The sequence below is a fragment of the Aulostomus chinensis genome, chromosome 13 (assembly GCF_037954235.1).
Source record: "Aulostomus chinensis isolate RoL2024-O1b breed Wild chromosome 13, RoL_Achi_v1.0, whole genome shotgun sequence".
Taxonomy (NCBI): domain Eukaryota; kingdom Metazoa; phylum Chordata; class Actinopteri; order Syngnathiformes; family Aulostomidae; genus Aulostomus; species Aulostomus chinensis.
Genome location: NC_141332.1, coordinates 22,316,925 through 22,339,808, shown reverse-complemented (window position 1 = coordinate 22,339,808; position 22,884 = coordinate 22,316,925). Strand labels below are relative to the sequence as shown.

The following is a 22,884-nucleotide window of genomic DNA, read 5'->3' as shown; positions in this document are numbered from 1 at the left end:
TTCTCGCGTCTTGTCAAGAGTGACCCCGAATCCCACCAGGATTTACAGATGGAAAGACTGGAGAAAACCAAGACGTGCAAAAGTGACACTGAGCTCCCTTGGTGGCCTCAGTCGCAACGTTGTCTTCCTTCGCTGTGGGAAAATGCTTCTCCTGCAGCTCCTGCGCAGCGGAGGAGAAGGTAAGCACGGGGGGGGGGGTGACGAAGGACCACCTTTGAAGTCGGCTGACCGATTACAGAACGGCAGTCAAGTTGTTCCTGAGAATGTTCCCCTGATTGGAAAGCTCAGGGATACACTGCAGTTTGGAGGGTGTTTTGGTGTCATATTGAACATGCGGGATATTTACATGTTTTCAGTTCAAGCTCACTCTGTGACTCCAAGTCTGCAAGAGGCAAATAAAATGCTGAAATGCAGAATGTCAGTTTAATCCCCTGGTTGATTAAATCGCTATCTGGGAAGAAGAAAGTTTACATGAAAGTGCCACTGCCTTTAATAAAGAATGATGAATTTCAGATATTCTCTCTGGCCCCTGTCTTGCTAATCAGATCATCTTTCAGTTTTATAAAAACAGATGTGAAACAGGAAAATTCTCAGACTACTTTTTCTTCATGTTTTCTTTTTTTTTTTTTTTTTTTTTTTTTTCCAAACCAGGAGACACATCTCAACACTGATTACTGGAATCATGACCAAGGAGGCTTGAGCCCAACATCCTCCAAAAGTTTAAAGAATTCACTTTTAATCTGACAGGAATGCGAGATAAGACGTCCTCATGTCTGGACAAATGTTGATGATTCCAGCCTGTTTGCCTGCCTGCATGTGATCATATAGGCTGCCGTTATTCTGCGCCTTTTCAAGCTGGGACTGGCCAACTCGACTGGTAATAACTGGGAGCAACATGAGAGCGATCCTTTAAATTACAGTATACAACAAAAACCGATTTTACATTTAGGTATTTGATAATAACTGAGCCAGCTCCTTTCACTCATAAATACCATAGAAAGTGGTTGACATCTCTACAATAACTCATGACTTAATTATATCAACACAATATAAAATCTCGATTAACATTTATGTACAAAACAGTGCTTTACATCTTGTATACCAACAATGAGTGAGAACAGCCTGAATCTGGATACTGGCAGCACACTGGTGGCATCCGAATCATAAAACAAAAGATAGCTACACATTAATTCTCGGTCTCTCTGTCTCCCCTGTAGCACTTGTCCACACTTGTCCCTGTGTGTTTATGCGTGTTACATCCGTCTCTATCACACCATGGAGCAGCTGGATTCTCACGAGAACACCAAGAATCCGACTTACGAGGCTTGAAATGTTTTTTTTGTGACCCATTAGCATTTAGTTTAGGTGAGACAGTGCGAGCTAGCTGCTTTCCCTGACGCTTCTGTGTAACAAACCATCTGGCATATGACATTTACAGTTATGGCAAACGCTAAAATGGTTCCCGAAGCACTTGACATGACTGTCGGGTTCTGTTTTGCTTTCACAATGTGTTGCATAACAAGTTTCGCAATATCTCCCCATGGCTTTGTCTTTCTTCTTTTTCTCTGCATTTGCCTGTGTATCTCTTTAACAATGCATCTGTTTTTAACTCTTATACCTAAACCACAAGATGATTAACTGAATGTTTTACTTTCCGGGCAGCACGGTGGTGCAGTGGTCAGCGCTGTCACCTCGCAGCAAGAAGGTTACGGGTTCGGGCACGGGATCTTTCTGTGTGAGTCTCCATGTTCTCCCTGTTCCTGCGTGGGTTCTCTCTGGTACTCCAGCTTCCTCCCACAGTCCAAAGACATCAAGAGGGGACGAGGCTGATTGATACTCTAAATTGACCGTAGGTGTGACTGTGAGTGTGAATGGTTGTCTGTCTCTATGTATGGACTGGGGACCCGTCCAGGGTGAAACCCGCCTCTCGCCCGAAGGCTGCTGGGATAGGCTCCACCCCCCCGCGACCCTGAACAGGATGGATGGATGGATGGATTTACTTTCCTATCCAGTTGCTTGCAGTAAATACAAATTAAGAACTCTTTATGTAACACAGCTGCTTTGTGCCATTAAGGTCCAAATGCTTTCCAGCAGGACCCTCAAACCGAAGTGACTGCTCAGTGATTTCTGATTCAGATATCAACTTATCCACAATAAATGAAAACAGTGCTCCTGTTATTCTTCTAAATTGGACATGACAGCCTGAGACAGAAATGTAATTGGTGCTCTGAGTTCTCTTTGAATTAATTCCCTTTCTCCAAAACAAATAATCAGCACATCAAAGAAAAACCTTGACTTGTGTTCAAGGTAGTTTGTTCACTCAGCAGACATCAAACTCTCGCCTTCATCAACTTGAAACAGTCGTCCGAAGAAATCCAGTTCTGTGACGGAGGAGGAGGAGGGATACTTGAAAGGAACCAGCACGTGTTTGTGCCTTGCAGGTGTTGTACTGCTAAAAAGATTTGTTCTTGTCGTGAGTTCATCAACTCTCATGTTTTGCAGAATCCTTTGCTGACATAAGAGCAACAGCTTCAAAGAAAGCATGCAGGACTCCCTGCGGTCTCGCTCCTGCTCTCCGCATGCTGACCCTTGTCATTTTTCTTCTTTTACTTGAATTGTAACAAACGCTAACAAACTGGTTTTAGTCAAGAAGCAGCTGAACTCCTCTGCTGTTACCTGGAATTCATGCTGGTGAAAAACATGACAGGAGGCTGACTGGACTTCAACTGACTACGATGTTAACGTCTCCTGCAAAGCCCCATTTAACCGTTGTAATTTAAATACAACAACTTCCCCTCAAATTTCTGTCAACTAATAAAGAAAAAATCCCAGAAAAAAAATATCAGTGTTTGTGTAAAGTTAAAGTTAAAGTACCTGTTATTAAATCGGAGCATTATCAGAGTTATACTTTCATGTGCTGGTGGTGCAAGTCGTTGAAAACTACTACTCACTGAAACTTGGCATCGACCTGTCCGTTTTATCGTCTTCTCCCTGAGTTTGCTAAAACCAAAACCACACAAATGGAGCAAAGCGTTCGTTCAGGCAGGCCACACCGTCAAGCTCTGCTGGCGTCGCTTTTAAATCAGTCGACGCTCAGCTGATCCAAGACAATTAGCTCCTTTATTCACTTTACTGTCAAATGACATCCAAGGTGCCTTATTGAAGCTATGTCAGTGTTTCCGTCTCCATCTGACGTAATGCCTCTTCTGTTGTCACTGCTGCTGCTCTCCCTGCCTTTGGCTTCCCGTGTATGCTCACAGAGGGACATGGAGGTCCCACAACAGAGCCAAATCACCTGATTAAACTTGCTACTATGGCAATTAAGTTTTCTTTTTTATGAAAGTGGTCCTGACTGAAATGGACATTTTTATCTGATGGACAAACAACTGTTTGTAAAACAGCCTTCCAGGTCATATAAATCACATGATTAAAAGGCCATCGGTGGGCACTTTGGTGGGCTTTCCCACTTTTGGTTTGTTGCTTCTGTTAGATTTGAGGACAGAAAGTCATAAAAAGGGAGTTGCAGGAAAGCAAAGAGGACATGAATTTCTGAACAGGCTAAAAAAGGGCAGAAAACAACAGAATAAAAAAAATTATATCAGTGTGAAACAAAAGAGGAATACTGCTGTGAGATTCCCTGAGGGAGATGGAGGGGATATGGGGAGCAGGAAAGGACAGGCTCCACGGAGTGCACGTGAGATCGCATGGGTTGAGCTTAGAGATGATGAACGTGTTTGCTGGCATTAATCTATTAACTGTGTGTGCAAGCGGGGAAGAGGAACGCATGAGCATGTGAGCTCAAAGCCGAGCTCTCCTGAGAGACGCCGATGAATGCGGTAGCACGTGGGCCTACTTTGTGTGTGAAAGAGTCACAGAAGAGGGAGGGATGGACAAAGTGGAGGAGTTCTGCAGAATGGAAGTAGGAAATAGAAGATTCCTGAACTTTATTGATGTTATGCATACGGACAGAAACCTGCTTCATTTATGAAAGTTCATTCCTTCATAAAGTAGCTTTTAATTAAATGAATAACTCCAAATTCATAATGATTTACAAAAGTATCATCTTTATTTGGCTCAACATGTATATGATGTGGGGCACCATGGCTCAGAGGTAGCGTGGCCGTCGAGCAACTGAAGGGCCGCTGGTTCGCTGGTTCGATCCTCACGTCCCCCAGTGACCATGTCCAAGTATCCTTGAGCAAGATACTGAGCCCCTAATTGCCCCTGATGTCCCTGTGATGGACAGGCGACCCGTCCAGGGTGAACCCTGCCTCTCACCCAATGTCAGCTGGGATAGGCTCCAGCCCCCCCCTGCCACCCTTAACGGATAAGCAGTTTGGAAAATGGATGAATGGATGAATGTATATGTTGTTCACTGTTTTCAAATTAAGACTCTCTTCTCTGAGACTTTACAGTATCTGAACTTAATATAATGTTTTTGGACTTTGACTCTGTGTAAAGGTGAACTGAAAGTGAGTTAAACACACACGCGCGCACACGCACACACGCCTGCTCACGCATGCTCTCAGAAACACCTGTGGTTAATATGATGAGCAACTTCTGGCATCTTTATAGAGCTTTAATAATATGTCTCAGTACAGACTATGACCATCAACTGTGTGTTCAAACTCTTCGCTGTCCCTTCAGTATGTTCTTATATGTACCTTCTGACATTAAATCCTGTCGTTCACTGTCGCTGACGCCATAATGTCATGGTTTCTCAAAGGCGTCCCTATTTTCCATTGTAAAACAAGAACCTCGGCTGCTCTTTGCAGAGGTGACGTCATGCAAATAGAGTTTACACAAATAGAGTTTTTACTTTTTGCAAAGTGTGTCGCTCTCTCTCTCTCTGTGTCTTCCCCGGGCCAGACTCAGCCTCCCAGCAGCAGGTTCCCATATTTGCCCCTCCTGTATCTTCATATAAATACGTCCTTTAATCAAGATGAGAATATTGTGACATGAATGTCTGCATTAACTGTGCACTCAACGACTCTGGCTACATTCGCCTCGTTCTCTGAAACACTGATCAGCTCTTGGTTAAACTACGGCCACACGATGATGAGCATCAGTGTGGATTTAACTGTAAACAGAGTCGTCTTTTTGTCATGTGTTGGATTGTATGGCCCTGCAATGAAAATGCCCCATAAACTGAACAAGTATAGAAAATAACCAGATATCATATGAAGTTGTTAAATACCAAAGCTGTAGAAAGAACAGTGCTTCAGACAGCCAGCTCAGCCCATCAGATATAAACCATGTGTGATGTTGAACCTCGTGCTTTTTCCTGATTCAGGAAATGAAGCCTCAGATCATCATCACTAAGCGGATTACTTGGGAGAAGGCTCTGATATCTGCAAATCACTTTTGGGAAATGCTCCTAAAATCCTGTCATTCATCCCTAAGGGCACAAGATGACTTCAAGTTGTGAATTTTCACCAGTTTGGTCTACAAACGCTGAAATGAAATGGTGTGTGGTAGATTAATGCATGAATATTGTGACTTTATCGACGGAGCACCAGCGACTCAAATATCAAAGGGCCCTGTAACGACTTCATGCATCTCTCTTAAAAAGATCTAACAGCTCAAGAATCCACATGCAAATGTTTTTTAACCTTTTGTTGTTTTTTTTTAACTGACATAAAAAAAAAAAAAAAAAACAGCCATTCATTTCACATAAAACTGAGGTAAGAACGCCTACACCAACCAGCCCGGTTGCTGTTTATGAACGTTTGTGTACTGTGTGTGCCGCAGACTTTCAGGGGATTCAGTTTGGCGTTACTGAGATCACACCATTCCAACAGCTTACATCTGGGAGAAGGCTCCAAACTCTCATCGGCCAGGAAAAAAAGTCTGTCACCTTCTGTTGTGGCCATCTTACTACAGTAGGTCATAATGAAACAGCCAAAACCTCAACTACTAGAGGAAATGAACTTGATGCACGTTGCGCTTTTTACCATTTCTGCTGCTCTTTTTTTGTCTGGTTTTCTTGAATATTTACCAGAGTGCCTGAGGCAAATTGCCATTTCATGCAAATATAATGGACAAAAATGTTTTTTCATGACTTTACCGTGGCCATGAAATCACTTTTTTAATCATTATGATGTCACATGAAATTAGACCTTTACTGTTTTGGATATAAAATGTCATTGCTTCATCTTTTCTTGGTATTAGATATTTGTATGAAATTTTGTCTTAATGTGTAGTCACAGGGACCTTGACCTTTGTCCTTTTAACCACCATAATCCAATCACTTCGACCTTTAGGGAACATTTGTACCATGTTGGAAGACATTCTCTCAAGGCATTCCTGAGGTTATGAGGTCCATGTGAGTCGACAGTGACCTTGACCTTTGATCGCAGAAATCTTTTCAGTCCCTGAAAGCCTTCCCGAGATTTAGCGCTAGCGAGAATGGGGTGGAGGGAGGGAGGATATACGATTTCACCCTCAGAAAAGTAGTCCTCTTCTCATCACAGAATCTGTCCATGCCGCATCTCCCTGGGGCATCTCAGCAAAGCACATCAGGTCCCGTCTGGCTCCAGCAGCCACCCATGGTGCCCTTCTACGGGACAGCAGCCCTGGATGGATGGAGTTTTTCTCTCCTAACTACCTGCCGTCTCCATTCACCTTGTTTTGTCCCCCCCTGAGGCAGTTGTGATGTCAGTGAAATTAGGTAGTAATGCATCTTGCGGGGCGTCTGTTTGGACTCGCTGCTGCTGTTATGTAGGTGGCCAAAGTGTGAATGTTTCGAGGGAGATTGATGATGTTCTAATCAAGTGACAGTGAGAGCAGGAATGTGATGTACGACTCTATACAACAAATTCTCATACTTACTTTAAATCTTATTTAGTCTCCTACAATGTCGATAATTCATTTTGTTGCACTAGTAGAGACAAATTTACCTGCTCTGACTTTCACAATTATAAAAAAAACCAAACCTTCAACTAGCAAGTACTCACCTCTGTCAAGGCAAACTTTTGTCCCCAGGCACTTTGCAGCTTGGGCCCTAATTGAAGCTGCAAACGTTCAATCCTGATATTTTGATCTTGTATGAGGAAGCAGACTTAAGGCCCATTTATGCTCAACGTACGTATGAAAATGTTGCGTTCATTTCAAACGATGTAATCGTCACTGCTCACATACTTCCATGCGTCCTGTACGTTGGCATGGATGTTAACCAACACATCCACTGGGGGCAGCCCACAGCTAAAAGTTTATCACAACAACAAACTCATAAACAAACATGGGGACTGTGGGGGAGGTATTGGTAATGTATATCTTGCATAAAAATCATAAACGAGACAATACTAAGACATAAACTCACACAGTCTCTCCTTAAAAGTTGCACCATTGCGATTACTTCTTTGTGTCTCACTAGAGCTACGCATCGGGCAGTGGCAGCAACACTGCCCCCACGATCTCCAGTGGCACTGCTCCGTTTGGTCTGTATCCCTAAGCTTCATGGGAACGGTATGGACCTGGACCGTCCGTATCTGTATGCATATTTAATGTTGGGCATAAATGGGCTTTAACACATGCACAATGGTGCAAATAATAAGTCCTGCATCCACTAGATGGCGCCACAGAACCCATTTTTAGGTTGCATTACATCACGAGACAATACAGAATAATATAGCATGATACAGTATCAAGTTTAGAAAAGATTTGCTCTTTAGATCAGTTCTATACCAAAATTGGCCTCCTTGCCACTGATTAATGGAAACTCAAAGCCTGAATGGTAACCCTTCACCAAGGTCTCATGGCGTTTCCAAAAAAGTTGGAGATGAAGCCGGTCGACCCATCCAGAGGAGCACATCAAAGTGCAAAGTTCAATGAGTTCTTCCTTGTCCCCAAATTTGCCTTTCCATCAAGTTTGGTCAAAATTGGCCTCCTGGTTTTTTGCGTAATACTGCTGACAAACTCACAGATGGACTGGCAAACAAACACTGACAAAAACATGACCTCTTCGGCGGATGTGATAAAGAGGGATGAGAGAAATAGAAGAAGTGAGTTGTTTATCACAACAGTAAGGATTTTAAGAAACTGTTCCATTCTGGTGTCCAGGACTTCCACCCTGATCTCATCTGGGCTGAATCTGGTGTTCTACATCCCACCCTGCAAATAAAATTGTCATATGCAAGAATTTTCAGCAGGGTTTTGTATTGAATAATTATAACCACATGCTCATGTGGGTTGATTGACTTCTTCAACTTCCCTCCTTGAATGAATTCTGTGACTGTCTGCATGCAAATATGTCATGGAGATGTGACGAGGATAAGACGGTGAATGGTCGTATTGCTACGAAACCCACTCAGACTCGGCGAGCGGCTAAAAGTGTGTCATGAAAAACTATGCATCCCGAGGAGGCGACAACTGAAGTGCGTCAATCGTTTTACACAGCCGGAAAGAAAAGCAAGCTTTGTTCAACATCAAATTGTTTCCCCGTCCAGCCCAACAGAAAAATGAAAAGAATAACCAGACGCCAGATGAAAGCACCCGAGTGAGTCTGATTCAATAGATTCCCATTCAGCCGTCCTAGCCATCCTGCAGAATAAATAACAGAACACTGACTCAACATGGCAAACTGAATCTTTTGTGCTTCCTTTCCATTCTTCAGACCTTTTCTGCATTCTTCTTTGCCCTCTCATGACTCACGAACAAACATGATTACAAACGTCAGCAGTGGCCAAAACTGTGGGACTCTTTATTGACGCCCTTGAGCATCTAATGTGCAACGCTGCGGCTCATTCGCTTCCTGCCTACATTCTTCTATATTCTGTATGACTCACTGATATAAGCGGCTCAATGGAGTTCAACAAAGGAGCAGCAACCTCAGACAACATGTCCCATGTTATCTCATCTATGGAGCCATGTGATGGGAAAATAGGATTAAAAGGACAGTCAGTGATTTAAATAATGCTGTATTCTTATTATCCAAGTGCATTTTGTCTCCCTTTTTGTTTTTCTCGGGAATCCTCTTCGTTCATGAAGAGGGTGATAAGCACATAAACATCAAACATTTCAACTTGCACGGATGTCTTCCTCTGTTTACGCTCCGTGTCTGTTCATGTTGCTTCGTGCCTGTTTTTGTGCAATTGCTTTGCGTCTTGATTTATGTTTCATGTAAGGCACGCACGCACCGAACACAAAGCTAATTTTAGAAGCAGCATATGAAGTCCCTGCAAAGATACAAAGGACACAGAAACAGACATGTATTGGCTTTGGGGGGGAGCAAATGACATGCTACTGCTTTATTATTCCACTTCATTTACAATGGAGATAAGAACATATATGGGGTGGGGGGGGTGGATTTCTTCTTATGTTTGGAGATCAGACAGAAGCTTAAAGTGATACTTCATCCAAAAATTATCATTTTTTTATCTGTTTGATTTCCTGAATTCATTAAGAAGTTTCACTCTGCAGGACATCGGGGTGAATACAGAAAATGCAAACCAATTTGTTGCTGGAAGCGACTGGCGACGGAAGATAAACATCAGCTACTCTCCAAAGCATCCACTGTCAAATGCATCATCCATTATAATCCAATTCTTTTCATCCAGTTATTTGTAAACTGTTTTAGTGAGGGAGTTTTTAGCTCAAATGAAAGGTTTTATTTGTGCAATACTCAGCACAAGACTGGTTAGAGATGATGGGGATCATACCGGACAGTGCATTTTAGAGCGAACACACTGTTTACTTTCGCTGTGGTTCCAGCTACACCCCCCCCCCCCCAAAAAGTGTTTTTGTGATGCTAAATTCAAACAAAAATGCAAGGTGGACATTTGCAGCCTCGCAGAGTCCCTCTGCCATATGTGATTGGTGCTTCACTCCTTTGTGTAGACGGTCCAACCATAAGTTTGTTCTCCTCATTTTCCTCTTGCAGACAAACCAGAGTGAACTGCAAAACTTCACCTCCTGTGAACCAGAGGGTACGTGCAATTCCCAGGAAAAACTTACCTGACATCTGGTTATCAGGAGAAATGTTCAGTTTACAGGGTCTGCAGGAGAGATGGACATCCACGACTGCAGGTCCTTGTGGTTACTGTCCGTAGTACCAGGCGACTGGACATCTGCCTGGCCCGTGTTTGCAATCCCAAGTAGCCTGAGCCTAACAGCTCCATAATGAAGGTACAAAGCAGCTGGTCTCTGTATGTGTTGATGTGTGAGTGTGCCCTCGCCTTAAAATGTGGACACAAAGCAGTCATTAGGTGTGTTTGTATGTGTGTGTTTAGCAGATAGTCAGGAGGACACAAAGCAGCCTTTATCAACAGAAGCAAATTGTCCCCTTCCCCACTGCGAGGGCTGTGTGAGGACAAAGGTTTCTGTGTGTGTGCCCACACGCAAATGTACACTTAAAGCATAAGGTCGACACTAACCAGTCATTTGAATGCTGTGTGTGTTTGAACTGAACATGCAGCCGTGTGTGTGTGTGTGTGTGTGTGTGTGTGTGTGTGTTTGTGTGTGTGTGTGTGTGTGTGTGTGTGTGTGTGTGTGTGTGTGTGTGTGTGTGTGTGTGTGTGTTCTAGGATTCAGTATCTCATTCACAAATAGTTTCCTCCTCAGGTCGATAGCAGTTGCTCAGGGGCCAGTGGAGTTTGTCTGCCCAGCAGGACACACACAGTGGAAGAGGTATTCTCAGCACTGCGAGTGTATTAGGCCAAGACAGAGGTCAGTTATATGCACGTGCATTCATGTCTGTAAATATTTCTGTAACCTGTAAAAGCAGGAGTTTGAGTTTTGTTTTTTTGTTTTAGGTTTCAAGGTTGAAAAGCATATTTGAAGGAACGCATTGACCTGATGGTCTATCGTCAGATTTTGGTCAAACATCAAACGGAGTCAAGAGGAGGGCTCGGCACTGGCAGACCACAGGCAGCTTTGGGATTTCATACCTGATGCAACGTCATTTCAACTTCATTTGCACGGATACACTTGAATTGAAAAAAAAACCCAAAACATTTCCACAAAAATACATTTGTGAACTTTAAAATACAATATTTTTCACCAAGTTGCCAGAAATGCATCACCTGACTAAGGTACACATGGTACCTCCAGTCTTGTTCCCTGTCAGGCTTTTCTTGACAGTGTGTGCACCCACAGTGTGTGCACCCACAGTGTGTGCACCCATTCTATCACGCTCCTGTGTATTTGTGTCACTGGAGGAGGTGAGTGACCGTCTGCTCGTGACCAGGTGAAACAGACACCGTAGCTGCGTGTAGCTCAGGTGACGCCAGCTCATTGATTTCCCCAGGAAAGTTTTGAGTAGTTGTATTACCAAGGTTCATCAATTGTTGCCGAGAGAGTTGAGACGGAGTGTGTCGGTCTGTGGCCTATATTAACAACAGGAAGTCTCAGGTGTCGGGGTGTGTGCGTGCCTACCTGAATGTTTTGTCTTGTGTGTATAAGGTGTGTCTTTTACATTCCCCAAATGACATCATTCTGGTGTGTCATATACCTAAAGGTCACAGTGGTCAGTTGCCATCGTGAGTTCACGTGGACAAACGAGTGAATTATATATTAACCTCAATGTTCATAATATCTTCTGAAGGCTATGCAAAGTTGCTGGATGTCTTCAGGACAAAGACCTAAAGAATCTAGAGCAGGCAAATCCAAATCTTCTTCAATGGCACTCTCCCAGCATCTCAATTTTTAAACCGTGCTCTGTAGTAACAGTTTAGTACGTACAGACAAGTGTCCTGACAGTAGAGTGATCAAATTAAATCCCAGGTATGACTAGAATTATGCCAGAGTGGTGCATCAGGTACACAGGGAGAACAAGTATGCAAACAAACAACTGTCAGACTGGCGCTCATGGATAATACACCTGTTTGCTGTGAGGAAGAAAACAAACATTTTGAGGCTGTAAGGCAGGGCTCCCCAATAGGCGGCCTGTGGGCCATTTGCAGCCCGCGAGAGGACGCAGACTGGCCCACACTAACTTGTGAGCAAAAAGGATTTTTTCAATTGTAAATCTGGCAACTTTCCAAGCAGACTGCAATAAGCAAATATTTATTTTGAGTAAGTGGTTGGTTCTCAACTTTTGTTTCCAGAGTGCAATTTGTCTTTGTGTGACCCTCACAAACAGTATTCCTGAATCCCAGGGCACAACTAATAATAATGTTATAATACACTATAAGTGCAGATTCAACGTTGGTATCTGCACTGTCACTGGAATGGGGGTGCGGTGGCGCCCCCCTCCCTGCCGCCGCGTGCCCCACGGGTGCTGTGGCCCTCGGCTTGGTGCCCAGGTCAGAATTTGGCCCTTGGTGAAATCTAATTGGGGAACCCTGCTGTAAGGAATCATCCGAATCAAATTATTCTAAAGTGCGATTACGTGTGGATGACTTGTTGAGATTTGTGAGTCCTGATCCAAGACAAAAAGTCCAGGACTCTTAAAATGCAAGTGATATCAGCAATATTTCACGTCCCATGGCGAGTACTGTATGCCAGCAAGTACAATAAGAAGAAATACAAGAAAACCAGACTGGGCCATGTTGCAGGCAAACCTCTTTGGTCCGGGTGCAGGCGGCTGTCCTACTTTCAAGGTGGGGGTCCTCTTCAATTCTGGTTTGTTCTTTTTGGGTTCAAACACAACCTTATGGTTGTGTGAAGCTCCTTAGTTCACATCTGAACCGTGATCAGCTCACCCACGTGCATACCAGAGCAGAACAGGACCAGTTTCTGTGAATCCAAGCATAAGCGATGACAATTAGACAACCTCTTAATGATACCATCACGTGTTTGCAAAATAGTCCAAACATGTGGACCAGCAACACACTGGGGAACCCTCTCTATTTCTTCAGTTTCTATAGCTTCTTCTGCACCAGCATCGCAATGTATATGTACTAAGGTGTGAGCGAGTGGCCTTTCTGTGTATAAGATCCCTGCTATCCCTTTACATGACGTGAATAATTCAGGAGTCTGGTCACGTTTCTGTGCATGTTATCTCGTGCCAGTATTAGCTTTGTGACCTATATAGCAGTCTTAGCCCTTTATGTTTTCATCTACAGCCGAGTATCTCCCGGTATTTGTTGTAGCACTTACAAGAAAAAATTCCTCATAACCACATAAGCTACAATATCTTTCAAAGGCCTTGTGAATTTAATTACACAGGCCAGTCTTGCTTTGTAAAAGGTCCCTGGCGTCTTTAGGCTAGAAAAGCATTGCAATCACAACTTTTAATGGATCATTGTGGAACAACCGAGGCACGGATTTCAGAGAATGAGAGTCACCAAATGGAGTGTATTTGAGCATAAAAAGCCCTGAGTATCGTCGACATCGAGATGAAACACCTCAGCTAAAAACTAATTATTATACATTTTTGGTTTGATGCTGCAGTGGATGAGTGTGACCAGCTGGAGCATTCAGGTGAACACCCAGATATTAGCTCGCAGATAAGAAGGTTTCTGTTGGAATGCATGGTAAGTTTGAAAAGTTCGTCAAAAGTTCTTTATAGTTTACTAAACCATGTTGTCTCGGCGATAGCGTCATTTGAAATAAGATCAATTCAAGGACATTTTTGAGTTCTGCAGAATCTGGCTAAAATTCATTGAAGTTATGAGATTCGTGGCATCTGCTCCATGCCGTTAGATAATCTGAGTTTGTTCATCTTCTTTGTGGAGACCCAGGGAAGCAAATCGTGCGTCAGTTCCTCTGCAGTGCCTTTCCCCTCCAACTGTCCAGTATTCAAACTGTCTTTCATCAGCAGCCCAACCAGCCATGCTCCGTGTTCCCACTTCTTTTGCCTTTCACACTCTTGAAAGCTACAAAATCAGACTTGCTTATGTTCCTGAGAGCAAACCACACGGGTGTTAGAGGGATGAACTCCCTAATGGTAGCTCAGAACAACTGCTTCTTTTTATAACATGCATATCAAAGCAGAAATGTTCCCAGAAGTGTCATTTTAACTGCCATGTCTGTAAACTTTAAATGTACGCAGCGACTCTTTTGATGGTTTTGTTCGACATGCAAACATGAGCCAAACCGTTGGGAGAAAACAGAACTTGCTTCCTGTTGATATTTAGAATATCACGAAGCCACTTTGCGTCATATAAACTACTTATAAACTCCATTCCCTTATATTTTTTGAAGATCGCAGGTCAAATGTCATGTATTGACAAAAAAGAAAAAAACAAGGGTCAGGGGAGTCAAGATGCTGCAAGAAGTATTGAATTACCAATGCAAGTCCAGATGTGATGTCATGACTTCGGCTCTCCGTGCAGCGTTTCAGAATTAGCTGTTTTATTCATGTATGTTTTGAAAGCGAGTGAGCCCTGGTGGAGGTTTATTCTTGTACAACTGTCAGCACATCTGTCGGGAGCCAAACGTCCTTTTTTGATGTGATGACACAACTGCTGTTTTGACAGATCATGATGGATTTGTCCTGGATGTTATTAATCAGTGACTCACCGTGACAATGTCAAATAATAAAATTTGATTTGATGGAATTACATCCATTAGAATATGTTCTAATCATTAATAATCACTATGTTTTCATGAATCAGAGATTTCATCACGTTTGAGCTCATAATGAGACATGTGGATGTTATTGAGGGGAACAACAATTGATGCAGTTTGATGGTTAGATAAGTGGGACTGACATCTTGCCAGAACGTCATCATTATTGACTTATACCAAGTCAATTTTTGCTTGAAATTATTGAACTGTCTCTCTGTGGCAATGATAAATACATTCTTTCATCCGATACTTTATCATTCATGCGACGTGTGTTTCTCTTTCCTCAATCAGCATGAAGTCAGTGTCTTGGCATTTAAGCAGAGAGGACGCTCGCCGCAAGTACATTCTGTGATGGACCAGAACTCCTGACAGCTACTTGGTGAGGCTACAAAGGTTAATTTTAACCACACACACGGAGCCACAGTGCCTTGCTGTGTAATTCATTTCGGTGGATCATTAACAGCCACAATGTTTCCTGACGTAACAAACTAGTAAGACTAAATACAAGGAACTGGAAGCAGTTCGAAAGCTCCTCCAGATCACAATAAAACATGTTTCAGTCCTTTCATTTGCAAAAAAGGTTTCTCAGTGTTTAGATTCAGTCAAAGATAAAAGTAGCTTACAGTCTCATTAGCATCACCTGCTCATCTCTAAATGTGCTGTTGCACTTTCACCCTTTTTGCATTCTTGTCCCTACCCATTTGCCTGTTTTTGACTCTTTTTAATTATGTCTACAACTGTATGCAGTTTTACATCTACAAGTAGTAACACTATATAAACACAAGCCAAAAAAAAGAAATTTCAGGGTTTGTTTGAAGTTGTCTAACCAATCAGATGCTTTGACTGAGGGCCAGTGAAACAGCATGCAGCATCTTCTTGGTTCTGCTCCAAGACCAGAGCCAGAATATTGTTGATAGAACAGAATATTGGGGGACGTATCTGATCAGCACATCAGATAAATAATCAGGAACTGGTCCATGAAGAGATTTAAAAACTAAAAAGGAAATCAATTCAACAATAGACTGGGAGCCAATGATGATAAAGCCAGAGAAATGTGTTTTCTCCCATTTGCATCATGGAAATACATGAGATGACCACGACCTCCTCATCAGGGCATGATTTTGATGATGACGGTGACATTTGTTAAAGCAGTGAAACGTTGCCAATAGCAAATCAACTCATCAAGAAAGCTGGCAGCAGCTTTTCAAAAGAAAATGAGTCAAAATGTTTAAGGTCTGGTTAGTCACAAAAACACAATCAAAAAGCACGTTCTAGTGTTTTAACAGCACTTAAATTAACTAAATTAACTAATTTTCAGAGAGAGCCCCTGCTCTGTCAGGCTGTCTGTCTTACATCGTGCTGGTGCTATTCTTCAAAGCAAAACTCTCCTTTTATCCTCCTAAATATGTCTTTTATTCTCCAGTCTCACAGCAGCGAACAAATGTTTCACAGTCCGACACTCAGTTCAGAAATACCTTTATTGACTTCTTTTCACAGTCAGATGAGACGATTCAATCCTGCTCCTGCATCAAGTAAGAATGCGGAGCCAAACTTTGCACTATGAGGAGATGAAAACTGCATATTTCATTCAAAAGTTTAAGAGATATGATTAACCTGCAAAATATAGACAGAAACTTACAATCAAAAATGACAGGAAAAAAATCCACAAGAATTTCAGATGGAAATGTTTTTTTTTTTTATTATTATTATTGTTATGGATTTTGTTTTTTTGAGTCATGATAACGATTGTTCATTGTTTTATAGTTTGGTAACAGAAACACAGTATATAAAGCGGCATTCCCTTTCAAATATCTCCCTTTTAAGACTTCCTATGTAACTCGTCTTGCTTACCAGCTCATGACACAGCACATTTCATCTTTCAACATGCAGTTTCTTGTCCGTGTGTTTTGGCGAGTGTCTCAGTGCATGTAAGGACAGTTCAGTTTTTGTACTGAGATTTTTACTGCACAGGAAACTAATGGATAACATGTCTCCGGCATCTGTTCACTTAAGCTTTCCATCTGTCTTGGCAAAAGACAGATTGGACAAATTGATTCAGACCAGATTTCAATAACAGTGTTCTGAATGTGCTTAGACGTGCTGACTGCAGATTTCTGTCTACTTTAGCATGCGTGCCTCCAACTTCCCTTTGTGGATTTGAGAATTTAAAGGTGATGAGGATATCGATGAGCCATATATGATAAAAGCAAGCTTTTATGCATGGTTTGATCAGCTGAGCTACCAGGGCAGACAAAGCTGAAGCAATCGCAATCAAGGCAAGTAAATAGTGAAGCCATGTTATGGTCATTGCATCCTGACAGAATACGGATTCATGATTTAGTCGGTGCAGAACTCATAAAAACATCTAGTTTAAGTTTAGATTATTTTATTTGTGATGGACTTAATTGGCTGCAACATTACGTGCTGTCACCAGACGCTCCGAACCTCTAACAGTTGTCCAGCTGTGTAGGATCAAACCAAAACAGGTTCTTTAGCTGCCATCATCTAAATGCAAACTTCAGGGTGAGTCATTTCACTTCTTGTGGGCTGCACTTTCTCACGAACACAGATTTTATTTCCATCTTTGGCTGCAATCCATATGAACTTGTTTACCTCGTCCATGACAGGGAGCTGCCCTCGCTCCCTCTGCAGTCAGGTGCAAAGCTCCTTTATTTACCAGTTTAGTTGTGTGTCCCCTAAACCAGGGCTTCCCAGAGTGGGGGTCGATGGATACAGCTGATACAAAAGAAGAACCCAGGAGTTCACTTTAAAATGAATTTTGATTTAGATGTGTTTGTCTCGATCTATTTGTGCTTCAACCAGCTCCCTTCCCTCTGAACAGGCCCCCAAATCAACCAGAGGGGGCGCTAGTGCAGCAACCAGGACACATGCACACATCTGGTTTCCCACCTGCAGGGATGCACATTTGTGTCTGCAGGGATGCCAAACCAACATGGGTGCAATATGAGGAAGTGAACCAGCAGCCCCCCCCCTGTTGGTGGGCAACAGAATACACAACTTTATATTCAGGTTATTTTATACTCTAATGCCTCAGAGGAAGGACTTGTGTTATGAGCATTCAGTACTTTTGATTCTGTCTTCGTTTAACTTTCTTAGCTTTAATGTTTTTTTTTTTATTCATCTTGATCAATAGAAATTCACAGAGATATAAATGAATGCCCTGTCTCACAACTAATGAAAAGCAAAAACAAATCCAGGATCAATAATTTAATCCGGATCAAAATCCTCCATTTCTTTTAATGACAACCGGCCTGCTAGTTTTTGCATAATCCTGCAGAAAAATGACTTGAGAAAGAGCTTTTAAAACATAGTTTCCTATTTGACAGTCATCCCTTTTATCTTCTTTGTCTTCTCATTGTTCTGCACGATTTTCGTCTCATCTGAACTCTCTTTTATTTCATAATTTTTAGCTTTGTTGCACCACCTGCAGACGACTTTGTCGACATTGTGTGCACACACGTCCTTCTGTACAGAAATGTAAGTCAGATCAGATCAACACTGAGTTTATCTGCACAGCACTAATGGCTTCTCTGTTTATGTGTTGAATGACATGGATATAAAGGGATTACAGGAAGCACACACATGCTCTCACTCTCCGTAAAACTATTTACAGACAGCTAAATGTATGAAAGGATTTTTTCCCTCTTCTTGAAGCTGTGCAAATCCAAACAAGCTAAAAGCGATGGCATGTTTGTCCTGTCTGTTCTTTTCACGTCTCCGATGCCAGACAGTACAAGAAGGGATTGCTGCTTTGAGGAAGGGCTTTGAGTGAGTTTTTACACTGACAACTTAAGGTTTTGCATTAAGGTGCGACAGGATGATTGAAAAGAAAACTGGAGAAATGAGGAGTTAAGTTTACTTGCACAACATGTAAATCGTCGAGGCAAACTTACAGCAACGTGAAGCTGTATAAAATGACATTTACAAAGAATTTGAGATTTAACCATAAAGAAAAAAAAGCTAACCTCGACTAAAACAAAAAGAGAAGTCGCATTGTTGTGCAGGATTTGATCAAAAGCCTCAAATTTGATTGTAACGGTTGGCAGCAGCAAACAGAGAAGTCTTTGGTCAAGATTCAAAAGAACCAAGAGTTTCAGCGGATGTGCAGTTCTCTGGCGTTTGTACCAATTATGTAGTGCATAAAAACTGAGAGCTGCTTACTGCTTGTTTAGTTTGGACTCTGAGGACAGAAAGCAGACCTGGGCCTGATGTTCTGAGAGGTCTAAGTGGTTTACAATGTCTTAAATTATTTTGTACTTCATAAAAGAACAGCAACATCTTAAAAGATCTCAAAATTGGCGTGATAGGATCCACTTTTCTTGTCTTTGTGAAGACTCAAGGAGCAGGGTTCTGAGACAGTTTGAGTTTTAATGAGAATGACCTGTAAAGACGCCATTGCAGTAAACAAGTAAATGCGTGGGTGGGCTCTTCTAGAATCCACCTCCTGTAATCCGTGATAAATTCTTCAGGTTCCAAAGTTAATTTTTTGCCTCTTTAAATGCAGAAAATTCATGCACATCCAATTAAATCCCTTAAGTTTTTATTACTAACATTTCTTATGTGATTTCTCACTCTCAAATTAAATCTGAGACATGATAAATTGCAAACAACGTGACCTCAAAGGTTGTTTGTGAGGAAAACGTAGGTTTGGACGAACAACAACCTCCAGTCATCTTCTCATTACACCCTCTAGCTGCCACCGGTATGTAACCTCCCAGCTGGAAACTCTGGTAAACAGCCTGACTTAAACAAGACAGTTTAAACAATTACCACTCAGCCCAGGGGCAGTTAGCCTCACGCTCCACCCCGCCTCAGTCACCTGAGGGGAATTATCCTCTCGCACCTGCTTGCTGGTGCACACCTTTTTGCATACTCCTGTCTGTTTGCCTGTTGGTCAAACTCAGACTGTCACGGAGCTTCAGATTTACTTTTCATGTGCGCTGGTGTTAAGATTCTTGTGCAGGAGATTACTGAGCATCCCAGTAATCCGAATGTTTTGCCAAACACAGAAAAATCTCGATATTTCCTTCATTTATCTTCTTTGCCCATCTGTCTGCGGTGCGGTGGTTTTCTCTTTCATTGTTTATGTACAGCTGGATGTCTCAAATTCATGTTCACCTGGTCAAATATTGTCTGTAACAGTTTTATTAATGGTATTATATTAGCTGGCCGGATCTACTGTTGACACTGATGTTAACTTTATTGTAACGTTTACCCCCCAAAGAACCATGTGTCACTGTCTGTTTGAGGACTTGCTGCAATTGCATCCCCAAACCTCTAATCTTGAAACCAAGCTACTCCCAAAATTGAGGATTATCTCAAATTAACTGACTTCAAAAGTCCAGTGGAAACACCTTGTCTGATTGATTTTAACGAATCAGCTGTTTCTGGTGTCCGCGTCTTCACCGATTGACCAACCACACGTGGAAACATGGCTAATAGCTGACAAAAAAATGAAGAATACCTTGTTTCATTTTTGGTTAAAATTAATTTTTCATAGACGACCAAGTTGCCTATTTATCGCCAGCAGATATTAGCTTCAAGTGAAGCTCACAAGCCTCTGCCGGTGATCGCTGTCAGTGCTTCACGCGGTCCGTATCTACGTCACCACCTTCTGAAAAAAGAAGCCACCACTTTGCCTCTGGCTAAAATATTGCAACACAATCACACAGCAAGAGCAATAATAAATACCTTCGATTTCAGATTTGCGGAGTTCCGTTTTTTTTAAATATTTTTAGTGCATTTTTTTTTCATCTTATATCAAAATAAAAGTTTGAATTTTACAGAGTGAGCATGATTTTATGGGATCTGCTGAATTGTTTATTGGCACGAAACAGGAAGCAAGTGCTGCAGGAGCAAACGTTTGCAAGTTTCTGTCAGTAACAGCTAGAGTAGAGGAGTTCAGCGTGACCACCTCTGAGATGTTTATCTCTGATCGCATTATCTTTGACAAGGTCTTAATTTGGAGCTTTTTATGGAGCTGTATTTGTCAGCAGTGGCGTTTTATGAACTGAAGGAAATAAATCAAAAGCTTACATGTGTTCTCAAACGTTGAGCTCGCGGAATTCCACAGTAGTGCACTTAATACGCCCTCTGTGACACCAGGGTAGCTGCACAATGTTCCACAGGAATTAGGTCTGTATTTGGGTCCAAGCCAAGTTTTCTAAAAGCTCGGAGACCCATTGCAGGTTAGCTCCAAGACAGATGGAGTATTTGATCGAGGAAGCATTCCACATTAGTGTAACTGGACATCTTCCCTCTCCGTTTGATGAATTCAGTCAGGTTGAGAGAGTTTGATGAGATCAGGGAGCCTGTCGGAGACGCTCCTCTCACACAAAACAGCTGCCCTTGATTTCCAACCAGGCATATGTTGAGCGTGTGACAAAAAAAACCCCGGTGTAGCTCAGCAAATCTGAAAGTAATAGATTCAATTATCCCCCCCCCCCCCAAAAAAAAGAGCTCACAGAAGGGAAAAGAAATGTCCAGGGTTACAATTGGTGGAGTTCTGATCTGTAAGAGAACACAACAACCAATAAACTATTACAACATCTGCAGTTTCCCACAGTTCTGAGTCATTTATAACACTAACAAATCAAGAGTGTTTGGAACTACTTAGGAAGCAGCCAGAGAAGTTGAATTGCTAAGTTATGGATGAAGGCTTGAGGCCTCCAGTTTCTTTGCCTCAAAGTACAAATGCAAAATTGACAATAAAAAAAAAAACAAATCTACTGGGGAAATACAAGAGCCACTATTCACAGTTTAGCACAATGTAGCATCTAAAGCCTATTATTTGGTCAACTCCCAAGTTACCATGGTTATGCTGCAGTCATTCTGCAAGTTTAATTTTCAACATTTCGACCAATATTGACTCACTTCTGCCTCCAGTCAAGTCATGAGTCAGATCACGAGTCCCCTAACGCTTCCCAAACGGAGGGCGAGTCCCACTCCTACCTGACATGAAGACCCACTCAGCTGCACCGAAGCCATCGATTTGAGCGGCCGTAGCTCACATAATGTATATCCTTCTCAGAGTTTAGACTGCACACAAACAGTAGAAGAATTTCAAAGAGAAATAAAGATGCTTTGCATTTTTTTAAGGAGTTTTCCTCTTCTGTCTGCCATACATCTGTCACAACCACTCCGGGCAACACAAACATTATTAATTAGTTGTAAATGTATAAAAGTTATCATTATTCTTTATGAGGTTGTTCGGGGGAAAATAACCTCCGCTCTCCGAGCGCCAAGCCTTCCCACAGTAACCTTTTAAATGAATTAAGACAGACGAATTGTCCAATCGTGTCCTGGAAGATTCCTTTTTGTTGACGTCGTCTTTATTTGATCGCTCCCATTTCTGCCTTCGATTTTTGCTTCTGATTTGATATTCAGTGAAGCTGAAGTGATCTAATGAATCAAGACATCAGACGTCCAATTGATTATCAGTCAATTCACCTGAGGACTGACATGAATCTCTAACCAGTCTTTCTCTCTCTCTCTCTCTCTCTCTCGCTCTCTCTGATCAAAAGGGCTTGAGATGGATTCACACGCCATCAATGTCCTGCAGGGGTCAGGTTCGTCCAAACCTGTCACCGTTTGCTAAAGATGATAGTTGGCGTCAAACCCTGAAGTTGTTCAAAACCACAGGACCGAAGGTGCGTGATGTAACTCACATTTCAGGCGTTTGTTATGTTGAGGCAGTCGTAAGATTAATGGAGTCCTGAGGTGGATTTAATGTCCGCACGTGTCTTTTATCTGAAGACATGTTACAATGCATCATCAGGTAGATTCCTGATTTCAGTCAAAAGGGAAAAAAGAAAATTCCTTTTTCAGGAGAGGACTGTGACAGTAATATTTATTAACCATGTGAGTTTATGAATTCGAAAGAGCACAGTGTTCAAAAATTGTCAGACATGGACTTCTTTGGTTTAGTCTCAACAATTTAGTTCACTGTCACCGAGTTCAACATCAGCAAGTGACAGTTTTCCTGTGATAGATTTAGAGCCTTGTTTTTTGTCTCCTTTTTGAGGCTTCCGTATGTCCATCCATCCATTGTCTTCTGCTTATTCCTACATTAAGGGTCGCGGGGGGGGGGGGGGGGGGCTGGAGCCTATCCCAGCATCTACAGGTGAGAGGTGGGGTTCACCCTGGACAGGTCGCCAGTCCATCACAGGGCCAACATACAGAGACGAACAACCATTCACACTCTCATTCACATTCACGGTCAGTTTAGAGTATCAATCAGCCTCGTCCCCAATTGCATGTCTTTGGACTGTGGGAGGAAGCTGGAGTACCAGAGAGAACCCACTCAGGAACAGGGAGAACATGGAGACTCCATACAGAAAGATCCTGTGCCCGAGCCAGGACTCGAACCCAGAACCTTCTTGCTGTGAGACCACAGTGCTGACCACTGCACCA

At 42.3% G+C, this 22,884-nt stretch overlaps 1 long non-coding RNA gene across 1 annotated transcript; it reads left to right on the top strand.

Moving 5' to 3' along the window:
- The first annotated feature begins 9,804 nt into the window (after nt 1-9,804).
- LOC147251440 (uncharacterized) lies at nt 9,805-22,110 on the top strand. The gene is made up of 4 exons (XR_015119067.1): nt 9,805-10,125; nt 10,561-10,665; nt 10,752-14,830; nt 21,996-22,110. It is a non-coding gene; the product is annotated as an uncharacterized LOC147251440 (long non-coding RNA).
- Nucleotides 22,111-22,884: the final 774 nt, after the last annotated feature.